Below are 18,158 nucleotides of genomic sequence, written 5' to 3'. Positions count from 1 at the left end.
AAATGCTAGAAAATCATAATTTATTTATAATGACATGACAAGAGATTTGGGTTTTACATGATTAAATTTGTAACAAATTAAAAATTGATATATAATCTATCATGTCATTATAGATAAGAAAAATGTTTGGTATCCCGAATTTGTGTGGCCCGAATGACTTGAATGTATGAAAACAACATCGGTTTATCTCCAAAACGACGTCGTTTTGACACATTCGAGTCATTCAAGCCATGAATTTTCGGGCTACTAAGCATTACTGAGCATGAGAGTTTTTTGAAAGATCTCAATATATATATTTTTTGGTATATTTAAGAATTAACTATTTTAATTAATTTTTAATTTTTTACGGAAAGACGTGTAAAAAAAAAAGTAGACATAAGAGTTGAGTTTTTGGTAAGAAAAACTATTCAATGCTAATAGAGTATCACGTGTTCATATTCTTTCACTAATCATGATACACCATGTCTCCTTATGTTCCTTAATCATCCTACACAAAATCATGGACCCTCCTTCACTAATCACAACACCTTGGAGCACCAGATAGCCATGCTCTAGGAGTACCCAATAACCACTCAGTAGATAATGACTTCTTGACCTTCTAACTATTTTAGGTAGTTCTTTTTCTTTGGCAAAAAATAAAAAAAAGAAAGAAAAAAAAGAAGAAGCTATTTTAGGTAGTTTCCAAACCTGAAGGGGTTAAAAAAGTCCTTCCATGACTTCCATTGGTAATTCTATGAGAGCTTCTATATGCACACACCATATCTCATCTTTCCACACATTTAATGAGAAAATGTGTTGAGAAATTATGTGTGAAAGATGTATATAGAGAGAGAGTGGTGTGTGTAAATAGATGCTCCCTAATTCTATTTACACATTAAAAAAAAAAAAAAATCCTCAATAGACAACAACTTTCAAACAAAGGTTTAATGTTCACGTAAACTGTTTTTTGTTTGTCTCATTTATATTAAAAAATTTATATCCAAACGACATAAATAATTTATACTAAATTTTTTTATAGTGTGGATAGAATTTCTCGAAATCTATCAATTCCACCAGCCAAGAAATTGACAAAAAAGTCCATCTCCTCTTGGTTGGGAGAGAAGATATTGGATTGTGTTGTCGGGCTATTTATGGCCCCGTTGACAGTTGTGATGATTTGTTTCGTTTATTTTTTAGGTCATTAGGTGTAAATCATTCATAACAAAGTCAAAAAAATATAATAATTATAGGCATACAATTATGTTGTTGTTGTTGTTAACTTTTAAAAAAGGGCAAATTACATATACACCCCTTCAGGTTTGGTTAAATTGCAGATACTCCCTGAGGTTTCGGAAATTACATCCCGCGCCTCTGAAGTTTGTATTTTCATAACAATTTACCCCCTGAGGTTTATATTTCATAACAAATTACCTCCTAATTTCTTATGCAAATATAGCATTCAGGGGGAATTCGTAATTTCTCAAACCTCAGGGGGGTATCTGTAATTTTGTCAAACCTGGAGGGGTGTATATGTAATTTGCCCTTTAAAAAATGGTAGATAAATATAATTTAAAAAAATTAAAAATTTTAAAGACGTGAAAAAATTGTACAACTGTAATAATTGAAGATATGATAATTGTAGCCATTCAATTATGTTGTTACATTTCTCTTTCAAAAAATGAAAGGCAAGTATGACTTTAAAAATAAATAGGGCAAATTACATATACACCCCTCCAGGTTTGGTTAAATTACAGATACCCCCTGAGGTTTCAGAAATTACATCCCGCCCCCTGAGGTTTGTATTTTCATAACAATTTACTCCCTGAGGTTTATATTTCATAACAAATTACCCCCTAATTTCTTATGCAAATATAGCATTCAGGGGGGAATTCGTAATTTCTCAAACCTCAGGGGGGTATCTGTAATTTTGTCAAACCTGGAGGGGTGTATATGTAATTTGCCCAAATAAATAATAATTTTTTAAAAATAATTGTAAAAAATTGTATGACTGTAATAATTGAAACAATTGAATTTAATTTTTTTATTATGAATGATCTACCTATAAGAACATAACAATTAAACGAAACGGATTATCAAAATCAACCCCATAAGGCCTAACAACATGGTTCAATTTTTTCCCCAACTAGAGAGAAGGTGGATCCTTGATAAAATACCATTGCTTGTTTTTGATTTTTTAAAAACACTTTTAGAAAATTCTACTTTCTTATTTTTTTTTTATTTTTACTGATTTTTTAAATATTTTTAACAATTTTTTAAAAAAAATTTTTAAACACAACTAACGTAAATACATACAAAAAGTACAATTTCTATGAAAAAAATCTTTTAAAAATTCACTAAATACCAAAAGTACAAAAAAAAAATGAGAATTATTTTATTTTTATTTTTATGTATTTATTAAATTTTAAAAATATTTTTTCACAATTTTTTTTTTTTTTTACTTTTTAGATACATCTAAGTAAGGTGCATGCAAAAAAGTAAAAAAAAAATGCTTAAAATTTTAAAATTATTCACTAAAAATAAAAAAACTCAATTTTCAAAAAATTTAATCCAAAAAACTCAAATATATATATACATATTTTTATACTTTTTTTTATTTTTCAATTAATGATGTCCACGAGGGTGATTCTAAAATTTTCAACTCAACTATAAAAATAAAAAAAAAAAAAAAAAATCAGATGATGCGATTAAAATTTGAGGTAAGCTTTTATGACCCAACTACCACTTGATTAAAACATTTGATGCTTGCAAAATTTCACTCCCTCATAAAGATAATCAAAGCATTATTTTTGACTCTCATCCCAAGTAACACCACTACTCCCTTTAATGCCAAGTGTTTCTTATCTTGAACTTTATATTGTTAGTATATATTTTTTTTCAATCGATAAATATATATTATCTTGATCATATGTCAAAGTTATATTAATTTGAATCACGACAATGTCAAAGGACAGAGAAAAAAAAAAAAAAAAAAATCAAATTTGTCTTCAACATGTTTAGATCCTCTCCATTATATATATTTAATAAGTATAAAGTAGACATGTAAATTTATCATCATTTACCTTCATTGAGGTAGTATTTTCACAAGAATAATAATTAGATGATTAATGGAGATCTTTTATTATAATCATTTAATGAAGAGAATCTCAACTCGTTTTTTTGTTAATTTTTTTTTAATCTTCAATGAATTTTTCTTGTAATTTTTTTTAAAAAATAATTATACTTTTAAGTTCTTCTCGATTCAACGGACAGAAAAAGTAAATATAATTTGAAAAAAAATTCACCTAAAATAATAATCATAAAAAAAAAAAAAATCCATTTTAGATTGATCCTAAACCCATGAGAGGAGCTTTGGGCACCGACATCACAATGATGGCCACCTAAAGCTCAATCCTTCCCTTTTGTCCTGTGAATAAAATGTGACCATGCATACACATCTTGGCATCATCATGGTAACGCCAAATAATATTTTTGCATTATTATTATAATAATAATAATATTAAAGAGGGTGGTGGGAAAGTTATGCTATATATATAAATAGGAAAATTCTATAATACATACTTCTTTTAAAATATATATCATATGTATCTTTAATCATGATTTTTTTATCTTTAGTTATGACTTATTCTGTTAGTTATGATTCATTATAATATTGGTTATGATTTAAGTATTCTTTGTTATACCTTATACGATGTCTGATTATAACTCTTTTTATTTATTTATTTTAGTTTTGACTCCCATAATACTGAGTTATGCTATTTAGGATAATCAAACTCATAAATGATTTATACTCTTTTGAGGAGGGAATGTACCATAACATTTTCCTATATAAATATATTAAAAAAATAAAATACATTTTATAGGAAGATAATTAATGTAAATGTCATGCATGGTTGTGTTGAGTTTACATTATATATTTATGCTTAGAGAGAATAGAAGAGTTTATAATGGTTGCCGCACTTAATGGGTCTCTCTGTGCACACCATTTTCACACCATAATGTTTTCTGTCTCATGAACTGTACACTACTACTACCACTAGCTGGCTCTTCCATCCATCATTCTCTCCTCTTCTATTGAGCTGTACGAATCAAACAATTAATATTGCAACTACTTCCACACGTTTGAGAGAGATCATCCATGGAGTGTGCAACTAATTTTGCCTTCTCTACACTAGTTATCCAAACCTCTTCTCCTATGCTCATGTTACTGAACTAGGCACAAATAATCCCCATTTTTTATTTTGGACCCTCTACATCTTTTATTATTATTTTTTATTACAATTTTATTCTAGCTAACATCAAATTCTAATTTTGTCTCTATCCTTAATTAACTTCCTAACCCTAACCCTAATCTCATCCCTAATTCCATTCTAGCCTCCTACAACCATCTCCCTACTGTAACCTACCTCTCCCATTCTCTACTTTCAGCGAACCCTTCCCTTACGACTCCCACCTTTGTAGCCCCAACGATTGCGATCTCCACTTCGCATTGTCTACTCCCTGCGACGTCTCTTACACTCTAGCAGGCACCTCAACATCTCATTTTGCCCCCATGACCTTTCTCACTGCCATTCGGATAACCAGGTTTGAACAACAAGTTTGGCTTTGTATAAACCAAATGAAGAGAAAGAGAAGAGAATCGTGCGTAGTGGCAATTGGACTACAAGGTAGTGAAAATTGACATAGAGAGAGTCGCATGCGAAAGAGAGAAAATGAAGTGGGATGGACTGGAGTTGATGGCTAAGGTGTGGGTGAAACTTAGGGTTAGGGTTTCGCACGTGGAGCTTGCTGGCTGTGAATGATTGTGGAAGGGTGGTGGATAGCTAGGGTTGGTGGCGGACTAGTGCAACACCACTGGAGTTGGTAGTAGATGGCAACTAAGATGGAAAAGAGATAGCTGGAGTGGGAAAATGATAGAAAAGAGAATTGTAGGGGGAAGAGGTGAGAGAGATTAGAGTGCAAAAAAATAGGGTAAAGTTGGAAATAAAATAGAAGTTTGTAGCTACCCTGACCTCTGATTTACGTTAATATGTGGTTAAATAAGCTTAATCAGTAATTAAGAGAATTTCTGAATTAAATTGCATGTATGTGTTGCCTTATTTATGTTTATATCTATTTAATGTAGAAATATCTGTTTCCATTTCCGTCTCGGTTTGTGAATTGAAGACCTTATCGGCATCCGATTCAAAAATTGACTTGGTATACGTGTTATTTAGAATTTTATGGTAAGTTTAATTGAAATTCGATTCGGAATGAATAAAATAGAACAAAATAATCCCACTTAGTTATTTTTGACTCAAACTAATTAAGGTTTATTAGTTGAGCCTATATAAGGCCTTTATACCTCATAGACTCATCTTTTTTGGATCATTTTTGAGACAAAAATGTGAGGGAGAAGAGAGGGAGTGAAGAGAAGTTTAAACTCAAGGGAAAAAAGCTAGCATTTGGGAGGAACTTTAGAAATTTGACCTCCCAGCTTAAAGAATTAAGTATCTTAGACCTAATTGAACACCTAAGGTAAGAAATCAAACTTTTAGTTTTGTAACTGAATTGGTTCATACATGAATTTAAGAGAATTGAGCTAAGAGATGCAAGAATTAAGCTTAAGAAGTGGAAATGATGATCAATTCATACATGCATGTGCATTTTATTGCATTTGGAGTATGTTTTCTAAGAAATTCTCTCATGCATGTAATAAATTGAGCTTAGTTGTAGATTTTCATCATGTTTTATATCCTCTTATCTCATTTGATTATGTTTTGGAAATTTTGAACCCAAGTCAATACATGCATGGTGTGTGTACTCAAAATTGAAGTTTGAATTTGAAGAATCCACTTACTTTTGGATCTTGATTTTGAGTAATGATTCTTACTTCATGATGTTTCCAAGTTTACAAGAGTTTCCATAAGTTTTTGACCCAAGAAATCATAATATACAGCTTTGGGGTTGAATTTGAAGCTTGGAAGCAATTCTGAAAATTCCAGAATTCTGCATCTACGCTTGAGCGACAAATCCTGTGCTTGAGCGACCACCTTTATTTTTGTACTTCCGCTCGAGTGACCATGAATCCGCTTGAGCGTAAAATGCATGTTTCCAGAAGTTTGCGTGTTTTGCAAACCGCTCGAGCGACAAAAGTTGCGCTCGAGCGAGGGTATGAGTCTCACGTTCGAGTGAGTATCGAGCGGAAAAATCAAGCAACTAGCACTTTTGCATAGTTTATAGACCGCTTGAGCGACCACTCGCATTTTACATGTCCGCTCGAGCGAAGAAATCTGCGCTCGAGCGAGACCCCTGTTTTCAGTAATTTTTGTTAAGTGTTTTCAAGTGCATTTTAACATCCTCATTGCATTCTAGGCATTCTTAGGCCAAGATTAAGACACCATAATGAGGATAAGAAATAGAAATACACCAAGATAAGAAAGAATTAAGTTAATGTTTCCGGGTGTGTAATTCAGTGCGTGTTTGTTCTGTAACTGTGTACGTCATGCACCACATGACGGCTGATTTGCCCATTTTATCTGTTTGCTTTGAAACCATCTGTTAATTGTGAGTAATAACTTAGTAAAGCTATGTTCAACTTTATTTATTTTATGTATGAGGTAATAAGATTTGTTTTCTGAACTGCTATTTGGAATGTTATTTCTGAATCATGAATGAATGTCCATTTTTCTGAAATGTATTTGTGGGATCCTTAGTTCACGTGGCCCTCGTTCGGGAGTAACAATATCGTGGCCAATATGCATGTGGCCCTCGCCCGGGGGTAACAATACCGTGGTTTATATTCACGTGGTCCTTGCCCGGGGGTAACAATACTGAGGCCTATATTCACGTGGCTCTCGCCTGGGGGTAACAATACTATGGCTACTTGTGTGCAAGCTATGAACCTTTATGGTTGTCGGTACTGACTATGCAAAATGTGATATGTCATGATAGCTAAATGGATGTACCACAAATACTTGCTGATGATTCTGGAAAGAATGTAAATATGTTTTTGAAAAGGATCCGTTTTTTATATAAACTCTGATTTCTGACTCTATGATGGACATGATTCATTAAAACCCTTTACCTTGTTATTATTCACTGGGCTTCCGCTCACTATTTATATTATGTACAGGTGAGCAGGCGCGTGACCAGGCCTAAGCTGCTGCCTGGAGTCTTGGGTTAGCCAGCCACTGTACCTCCCGGGGAGGTTCTCTTTTTGTGATGTCCCATTTTGTAACCTTGCTGCAGATATTTTTGTTTGTTTTGTTTATCTGTACTTTAGGCTAAGTCCCTATTTGGCTATACTTGTGTAGATGGATGATGTATGACTTATGTGTTTGTGACGTCACAAGTATATACGTAAGTTTGTTTTGAAGATTACCGTCTCATATACGTCAACACAGCTCTATGGACTATGTTTATTTTATCTACTTGCTTCCGTAACCCCTAATTATATGTTGTTCTGTTAAAAGGCCTTTGGTAATCCAAGGATTACTGGTCGGTTACGATACTAAACTTGTAGGGGCGGTTTGGGTCGTGACAGGGTCCAAAGAAATACAAGTGGAGCAATTTTGGAAGGTGAGGGGCTAAAGAAATTGAGGGTCCAAAGTAAAAGAGTGGGGCTATTAATAACACTCTTTTTTAAAAAGGTTAAATTACACTTAGTACCCTTGTATTTTCACCAAAATTTAACTTTGGTCCCTTCACTTTTAATTGTAGTAGTCAATTCTCTACACTTTAAATTAAGGTTCAATCTCACCCTTCCATCCATTTACTATTAATAAAGCTAATAAAAATTGAAAGTAATAGGACTAAAGTGAGATTTTGATGAAAATGTGAATACTAAAGTGAGATTTTAATAAAAGTGTAAGGGTGAGATAACAAAAATGTCACATATGCAAATGACAAATTCCGCCAGTTTTGTTGATAGTAGATGGATGGAGGAGTGAGATTACAATTTGACTTAAAGTGGAGGAGGTTGATTGTTACAATTGAAAGTAAAGAGATTAAAGTGATATTTTGTTAAAATATAAGGATACTAGTAATTTATCCTAATCTCTTTGAATTGTTTATTTTATTCCATATTTTAAATGGCTCAGGATTATAAGGTGGGATTGATAATCTAAATCTTTTCTTAATTCTTTAATAGTCTCTCATATGCGAGATACCATGTGCAGATAAACTATTAGTCTAAACTCTATTTTCATAATCAAAAATAAGATTTTTTGATTTGATTGGATGGTTAGTCCAATCACATGACCATGTCCATCCAAACAAATATACCCTATGTGTTATGTTTATTTACATATTTAGAGAGAGGATTAGATTGTTAATATGTGAACTCGATTAAAAGTATGTTTGGTTGAGATAAAAATAATATGAAACTAATGGATTGTTAATCTCACAAAGTTTGAGATTACCATTCTTGTGGAGAGATAGAATTCACAATTCAATTCCATGGTATTGGATGGTTAAAGAAATCAGGTTTGTTTGCTATATAGATCTAAATTCATAGAATCACTAACATCTCTCTCTCTTTGACTAATGGTTATAAGAAAAAAATTCAATATTCAAGCAAATGCCTTGATTGCAAATTTGAGCATGAGAAATTTTATAGTTAATTTTCATAAAACCACCATTAGCGATACTTAGGGATTGATTAATTTTTTAAAAATATTTGAAGAGTACTAAGCCTTCACGGATGCAATTTAAATCAACACCTATTGGATGGTTAAAGAAATCAGATTTGATTGTTATATAGATGTAAATTTATAAAATCACTAATATCTCTCTCTTTGACTAATGGTCACTAGATGGTGGGTAAGAGGCGCATTGACATTCTTATGGACTTTTTCCTTGGTAATTTAGGAGACAACATGCTTGTCAGTGATGAAAATTCTGATTTTGTGTGACTAGCCGTCCCATATGACGAATTCAGAGAAGTCAACTTTATGCTCAGTGAGATTTATTTATTTTTAATCTAAAAAATTAGTAAAAATAAGACAAAAGCCTATTATTTTGAGAAGTGGGTTAAAAGTCACTTTTCAATTTTTAACCCACTTCTCTCTCATAAAAAAATCAAAAAAAAGTCAAAAAAATAATTTTTAATTATTTTTTCAAAACATTCCAAAGTTTAATTCTATTAAACAGGAATAGTTGTACAGACATTATTTTAATTATTTGAATAATTATTTAATAATTTTAAAATATTAAATATGTTAATATAGTTGTTTCGAATTAATAAGAGTATAGTTACGAAATGAATGAAGATTGTAGAGCCAACCTTAACTATGTATATATTATACAATTTTATTAATTAAGTACACCATGTACGCAACATAATTCTCCTGAATTAGTGAATAATTTTTCGAAAGGATTTGGCCTTACTCTTGGTGGGTGGATTGGTATTTAGTGTGGCCAAAAAGTAAAAGGTCAATTAATCCAGACCTATCAACCCTACGTTAGGGTTAGAATACTTCTCATAGGATGCTTTTGTTGTTTTAAATGGACCTTCCAATTAGGTCAGCATTTAATCTATGTCTTCTTCTAGATCGTAATTCTCTATTATAGATCTCCTTCTAATGAATTTATTTCGGTATCTATTTATTATATAAGAAAATTGTAGATTTTAATCTACAAGTTTTGTGAGAATTTTAATATTTTAATTTTAATTTTTTAATTTAAAAAAAAACTCAGTATTTTTTGATTTCTTCCAGTTCATAAGTTTTTTTAATTTTTTTCATACGCCGCACCATTTTTAACTTCTTCCATACCCTACAATTAATGATGAGATTGTTAAATTATTTTTTATAAAAAATCTAAAAAAAAGAATTTGTATATTAAAAAAATATTTAAATATAAATATAAATTTATATTAAAAAATAACAGGTTACAATTGCGGTTAAAAGTCAATACACAGTAAAAAATAATTTGTATATTAAAAATCTAAAACAAATATAAATCTTTACTAAAAAATAATAGATTGCAATTGCGAAAAAATAGAAAAAGAAAATGCACTGTGTATTTCATTAAAATCTAAAAAAAAAATCTTTATATTAAAAAAATATCTAAAACAAATATAAAGTCTTATAAAAAAATAACAAGTTGCAATTGTGAAAAAAAAAGAGAAAGAAAATTACACCGTGAATTTCATTGAAATCTAAAAAAAATAATTTCTATATTAAAAAAATATCAAAAACAAACATAAATTCTTATTGAAAAATAACATGTTACAATTGTGGGGAAAAAAAAGAGAAAAAAAAAAAAATTTACATTGTAAAAAATAATTTGTATATTAAAAAAAATGTCTAAAACAAATATAAATTTTTATTAAAAAATAACATGTTACAATTGCGAAAAAAAAATTACACTGTACATTTCATTAATAATGCTAAAAAAATGTGGCAAGTATTTGTGTAAAAACTTGTAGCGTGTTCACTATCAAATTATCAAGTGAATATAGATGAAACTAAAGAATTCAGCTTTAATGGCTAACAAATATTAGAAACCAGACCATTGGAGCCTAATAATTATTAATTAATAGAAGTGGAAATGATGATCAATTCATACATTCATGTGCATTTATTGCATTTGGAGCATGTTTTCTAAGAAATTCTTTCATGCATGTAATAAATTAAGCTTAGTTGTAGATTTTCATCATGTTTTATATCCTCTTATCTCATTTGATTATGTTTTGAAAATTTTGAACCCAAGTTAATACATGCATGGTGTGTGTACTCATAATTCAAGTTTGAATTTGAAGAATCCACTTGCTTTTGGACCTTGATTTTGAGTAATGATTCTTACTTCATGATGTTTTCCAAGTTTACAAGAGTTTCCTTAAGTTTTTGGCCCAAGAAATCATAATTTACAGCTTTGGGGTTAAATTTGAAGCTTGGAAGCAATTCTAAATATTCTAGAATTCTGCATCTACGTTCGAGCGACAAATCCTGTGCTCGAGCGACCACATTTATTTTTGCACTTTCGCTTGAGCGACCATGAATCCACTTGAGCGTAAAATGCATGTTTCCAGAAGTTTGCGTGTTTTGCAAACCGCTCGAGTGACAAAAGTTGCACTCGAGCGAGGGCATGAGTCTCACGCTCGAGCGAGTATCGAGCGAAAAAAATCAAGCAACCAACACTTTTGCATAGTTTACAGACCGCTTAAGTGAAGGAGTGTGCGCTCTAGCGACCACTCGCATTTTGCATGTCCGCACGAGCGAAGAAATCTGCGCTCAAGTGAGACCCCTGTTTTCAGCAATTTTTGTTAAGTGTTTTCAAGTGCATTTTAACATCCTCATTACATCCTAGGTATTCCTAGGCCAAGATTAAGACACCATAATGAGGATAAGAAGTAGAAATACACCAAGATGAGAAAGAATTATGTTAATGTTTTCGGGTGTGTAATTCAGTATGTGTTTGTTCTGTAACTGTGTAGGTTACGCGCCACATGACGGTTGATTTTCCCATTCTGTCTGTTTGCCTTGAAGCCATCTGTTAATTGTGAGTAACAACTTAGTAAAGCTTTGTTCAACTTTATTTATTTTCTGTATGAGGTAATAAGATTTGTTTTCTGAACTACTATTTGGAATGCTATTTGTGAATCATGAATAAATGTCCATTTTTCTGAAATGTATTTGTGGGATCCTTAGTTCACGTGGCCCTTGTCTGGGGATAATAATACCGTGGCCAATATGCACATGGCCCTCACCCGGGGGTAATAATACCGTGGTTTATATTTATGTGGCCCTTGCCCCGGGATAACAATACCGGGGCCTATATTTACGTGGCCCTCGCTTGGGAGTAACAATACCATGACTACTTGTGTGCAAGATATGAACCTTTATGGTTGTCGGTACTGACTATGCAAAATGTGATATGTCATGATAGCTAAATGGATGTACCACAAATACTTGTTGATGATTCTGGAAAGAATGTAAATCTGTTTCTGAAAAGGATCCGTTTTTTATATAAACTCTGATTTCTGACTCTATGATGGACATGATTCTTTAAAATCCTTTACCTTGTTATTATTCATTGGGCTTCCGCTTACTATTTATATTATGTATATAGGTGAGCGGGGGTGTGACCAGACCTAAGCTGCTGCCTGGAGTCTTGGGTTAGCCAGCCACTGTGCCTCCCGGAGAGGTTCCCTTTTTGTGATGTCCCGTTTTGTAACCTTGCTGTAGATATTTTTGTTTGTTTTGCTTATCTGTACTTTGGGCTAAGTCCCCATTTGGCTATACTTGTGTAAATGGATGATGTATGACTTTTGTGTTTGTGACGTCACAAGTATATACATAAGTTTGTTTTGAAGATTACTGTCTCATATACGTCAACACAGCTCTATGGACTATGTTTATTTTATCTATTTGTTTCCGCAGCCCCTAATTATATGTTGTTCTGTTAAGAGGTTTTTGGTAATCTAAGGATTACTGGCCGGTTACGACGCTAAACTTGTAGGGGCGGTTTGGGTCGTGATAGGGTCCAAAGAAATACAAGTGGAGCAATTTTGGAAGGTGAGGGGCTAAAGAAATTGAGGGTCCAAAGTAAAAGAGTGGGGCAATTAATAACACATTTTTTTTTTTTAAAAAAAAAGGATAAATTACACTTAGTACCCTTGTATTTTCACCAAAATTTTACTTTGTGATGTCCCGTTTTGTGATGTCCCGTTTTGTAACCTTGCTGTAGATATTTTTGTTTGTTTTGCTTATCTGTACTTTGGGCTAAGTCCCCATTTGGCTATACTTGTGTAAATGGATGATGTATGACTTGTGTGTTTGTGACGTCACAAGTATATACATAAGTTTGTTTTGAAGATTACTGTCTTATATACGTCAACACAGCTCTATGGACTATGTTTATTTTATCTATTTGTTTCCGCAGCCCCTAATTATATGTTGTTCTGTTAAGAGGTTTTTGGTAATCTAAGGATTACTGGCCGGTTACGACGCTAAACTTGTAGGGGCGGTTTGGGTCGTGACAGGGTCCAAAGAAATACAAGTGGAGCAATTTTGGAAGGTGAGGGGCCAAAGAAATTGAGGGTCCAAAATAAAAGAGTGGGGCAATTAATAACACTTTTTTTTTTAAAAAACAAAGGATAAATTACACTTAGTACCCTTGTATTTTCACCAAAATTTTACTTTGGTCCCTTCACTTTTAATTGTATCTGCACTTTAAATTAAGGTTCAATCTCACCCTTCCATCCATTTACTATTAATAAAGCTAATGAAAATTGAAAGTAGCGAGACTAAGGTGAGATTTTGATGAAAGTGTGAGTACTAAAGTGAGATTTTAATAAAAGTGTAAGAGTGAGATAACAAAAATGTCACATATGCAAATGACAAATTCCGCTAGTTTTGTTGATAGTAGATGGATGGAAGAGTGAGATTACAATTTGATTTAAAGTGTAGGAGGTTGATTGTTACAATTGAAAGTAAAGAGACTAAAGTGATATTTTGATAAAATATAAGGATACTAGTAATTTACCCTAATCTCTTTGCATTGTTTATTTTATCCCATATTTTAAAAGGCTCAGGATTATAACGTGGGATTGATAATTTGAATCTTTTCTTAATTCTTTAATAGCCTTTCATATGCGAGATACCATATTTAGATAAACTATTAGTCTAAACTCTATTTTCAAAATCAAATATAAGATTTTTTGATTTGATTGGATTGTTAGTCCAATCACATGGCCATTTCCATCCAAACAAATACACCCTATGTGTTATGTTTATTTACATATTTAGAGAGAGGATTAGATTGTTAATATGTGAACTCGATTAAAAGTATGTTTGGTTGAGGTAAAAATAATATGAAACTAATGGATTGTTAATCTTACATAGTTTGAGATTACCATTCTTGTGGAGAGATAGAATTCACAATTCAATTCCATGGTATTGGATGGTTAAAGAAATCAGGTTTGTTTGCTATATAGATGTAAATTTATAGAATCACTAACATCTCTCTCTCTTTGACTAATGGTTATAAGAACAAATTCAATATTCAAGCAAATGCCTTGATTGCAAATTTGAGCATGAGAAATTTTATAATTAATTTTCATAAAACCACCATTTGCGATACTTAGGGATTGATTAATTTTTTAAAAATATTTGAAGAGTACTAAGCCTTCACGGATGCAATTTAAATCAACACCTATTGGATGGTTAAAGAAATCAAATTTGATTCTTATATAGATGTAAATTTATAAAATCACTAATATCTCTCTCTCTTTGACTAATGGTCACTAGATGGTGGGTAAGAGGCGCATTGACATTCTCATGGGCTTTTTCCTTGGTAAATTTAGGAGACAACATGATGAAAATTCTGATTTTGTGTGACTGGCAATACCATGTGAGAAATTCAGAGAAGTCAACTTTAAGCTCAGTTAATTTTTGTTTTTTTAATCTAAAAATAGTAAAAGTAAGACAAAGGCTTATTTTGAAAAGTGAATTGAAAGTCACTTCTTAACTTTTAACTCACTTCTCCTTCACACAAAAAAATTAAAAAAAGTCAAAAACAGCTTTTAACTATCTTTCCAAAACATTCCAAAATTTAATTCCATTAAACAAGAATAGTTGTACAAGCATTGTTTTAATTATTTGAATAATTATTTAGTAATTTCAAAATATTAAATATGTTAATATAGTTGTTTCGAATTAATAAGAGTATAGCTCCGAGATGAATGAAGATTGTAGAGCCAACCTTAACTATATATATATTACACCATTTTATTAATTAAGTATGCAACATAACTCTCCTGAATTAGTGAATAATTTTTCGAAAGGATTTGGCCTTACTCTTGGTGGGTGGATTGGTATTTAGTGTGACTAAAAAGTACAAGGTCAATTAATCCAGGCCTATCAACCCTACGCTAGGGTTAGAATACTTCTCATAGGATGCTTTTGTTGTTTTAAATGGACCTTCCAATTAGGTCAGCATTTAATCTATGTCTTCTTCTAGATCGTAATTCTCTATTATAGATCTCCTTCTAATGAATTTATTGCGGTATCTATATATTATATAAGAAAATTGTAGTTTTTAATCCATAAGTTTTGTGGGAATTTTAATGTTTTAATTTTAAAAAAAATTTAGTATTTTTTGACTTCTTCCAATTCACAAACTTTTTTAACTTTTCTCATACGGCGCACCATTTTTAACTTCTTCCATACCCTATAATTAATGATGGGATTGTTAAATTATTTTTTATAAAAAATCTAAAAAAATAATAGGTTACAATTGCGGTTAAAAATCAATACAAAGTAAAAAATAATTTGTATATTAAAAATCTAAAACAAATATAAATTTTCACTAAAAAATAATAGGTTGCAATTGCGAAAAAATAGGAAAAAAAAATGCACTGTGTATTTCATTAAAATCTAAAAAAAATAATTTTTATATTAAAAAAATATCTAAAACAAATATAAAGTCTTATTAAAAAATAACAAGTTGCAATTGTGAAAAAAAGGAGAAAAAAAATTACACCATAAATTTCATTGAAATCTAAAAAAAATAATTTCTATATTAAAAAAATATCAAAAACAAATATAAATTCTTATTAAAAAATAACATGTTACAATTGTGATGGAAAAAAAAGAGAAAAAAAAAATTACATTGTAAAAAATAATTTGTATATTAAAAAAAATATCTAAAACAAATATAAATTTTTATTAAAAAATAACACGTTGCAATTGTGAAAAAAAAAATTATACTGTACATTTCATTAATAATGCTAAAAAACCGTGACAAGTATTTGTGTAAAAACCTGTCACGTGTTCACTCTCAAATTATCAAGTGAATATAGATGAAACCAAAGAACTCAGCTTTAATGGCTAACAAATATTAAAAACTAGACCATTGAAGCCTAATAATTATTAATTAATAGAATTCAGCAATTGAAAAGTCTCAAATCACATCTCTCTATCTTCTCAAATGTTCGTTTGTTTTGGTTCATGCATTCATTTTGATATTGATAGAGAATTGGACGTGTGGAAGAGTGAGAGACATTAAAATTATATATTGAGTAATGTAATTGTTGTGATGAAAAATAAAAGTTCTCTTCCCCTTCGATGACAATTTATTTGGTTATACCTCCAATTAAAATATTTGATGTGCTTCTACATTATCATTAAACGTTGCTTTCATTTTTTTTGATACTTTATCTCACAATTGTTTGTATTTTGTGTTATAAAATTTATTACATCTGTGCTTGCTAAAGCTATTAGATGGACCTAATACAATAAGTGCAAACTATTTCAATGTTATTCTCGGAATTAAAAGTACAAAAATATACAAAAAAAAAAAAAAATATGAATAGACAAAATTTTACAAAATTTATTTGTGAGTCCCACTTCTTGAAAATCCTATAATTCATTTATTTTTTGTATTATATTTTATGTTTAATTTCTGTATTTTTTTTAATATAGTTTTCTTTATTTTCTTTAAAAGTTTATTTTTAAAAATTAATAAATAAATAAATAAATGATTTTCTATTTCAAATAATTTCATTTTTGTTTTTATTTTTTTATTTTTTCTTAAAATAGTTTTAGTTTTGGGCAATTACTTACTTACTTTTTTTTTCTCTATATATTGTAATTTTGTACATTTTAAGTGAATGGCATTTTCATTAATACATTCGGAGATGTACTATGAAAGAAGTTTCATACGAAAATCAATTAAGAAGAAGAAAAATAAATAAAACAATACGATGAATGTGAAGTAAAAATCAAATATCAAAATTCTCAAAGCAAGCAAGTAAACAAATAAGCAAGTAGAATAGAATGTTTAACAATAGACATTTGAAAATTATTTGCAACAAAATTTTGTAACTTTTCTTTTTCTTAAGAAAATTCTATTTGGTACTAGCTAAATAAAATGTTTAATTTTTTTTATAAAAATTTGAAATTAAAACTATAATAAATTTATGTAAGCATAATTGCTAATCACATTTTTTTAATTAATGTATAATATTTATATTGACTACATTTCCTTAATTTAGTTATAAATTTTACCCGTACATTATTTTTAAATTTTAAATAAAAGCAAATATAAAATAATTGATTGAAAATATGTTGCATTTGTCATATTTTTTTTTGTATGCAAAAAAATAAAAATAAAAATAAAAATCACAATTTACACACACATACACACAAATACACACACACACATATATATATATATATATAATTGTAAACACAACCTGTGTATAGTACGGGTAGAACACTAGTTTTAAAATTTAAACAAAACAACATCATTTAGAGGATGTGATTTAAAAAAATTAATCAGAGCTTCTAAAATTGTGGTATTTTAATTTGAAACCCGAGTTATAAAATAATGTATTTTATTAACTTGTGTTAATATAGTAAAAAGAATAACATGATTATTGTAGAGAAAATCATTGTGAAAAATTCTTATCTATCCTCCTCTTGCTCGACTTCAAAGAGCTTCTAAATACATGTAATAAATTTCTCTTTACACTTTTTGGATAGAGATTTGTAGATGGGAATAAAAATGGAAGGAAAAAATGACAAAAAATTAATTTATATTTTTATTACTTTTTTCTTCATATTTCATTTTACTCCACATATCGTTACACAATTTATAATCCAAATATAACTATACAAATTCAAGATCTAAAACACTATTTTTTGTTTTGTTTGTTTGTTTTTTTTTTTTTTTTTTTTAATTTCTTTGGATAATCAAGAACCAATCCTAGGCGGTGCATAAGTAGGGCCCTTTGGATATCAAATAAAATAAGATATCAGAAGTTCAAACTAAAATTTTCTAAATAAAACCTAAGCGACTTACCATTGGAATTGACCTGAAGGCAAAACACAAAGGTTATGCTATTGTATGAATAAGTTTTAGTTCCACATTACCCATTTTAGTTTGGGGAAATTACTATTAAGTGGTAATTCTATCAAATTATTACATATTCATGAAAAAAATTATGATTTTAATTATTAATATTCATAAAATTTACCATTTATTGCAATTATTTTTCTAAACAGTACACCAACTGTACTGAAATTTCCCTTTTAGCTTTTAGGATCAATTTCCATTAAACATAGAATAGCCTCTTCCATCCTCCACCGACAGTGGCCTCCATAATTATATGTTCCTAACAAAAACAACTGCCTCAAGCTTTAGGCAAAGCATCGATGCTTATTTTGTCACTT

Source organism: Camellia sinensis, chromosome 2, assembly GCF_055761805.1.
Source record: "Camellia sinensis isolate YWXY chromosome 2, ASM5576180v1, whole genome shotgun sequence".
Taxonomy (NCBI): Eukaryota; Viridiplantae; Streptophyta; class Magnoliopsida; order Ericales; family Theaceae; genus Camellia; species Camellia sinensis.
This window is presented reverse-complemented; position numbering follows the sequence as displayed.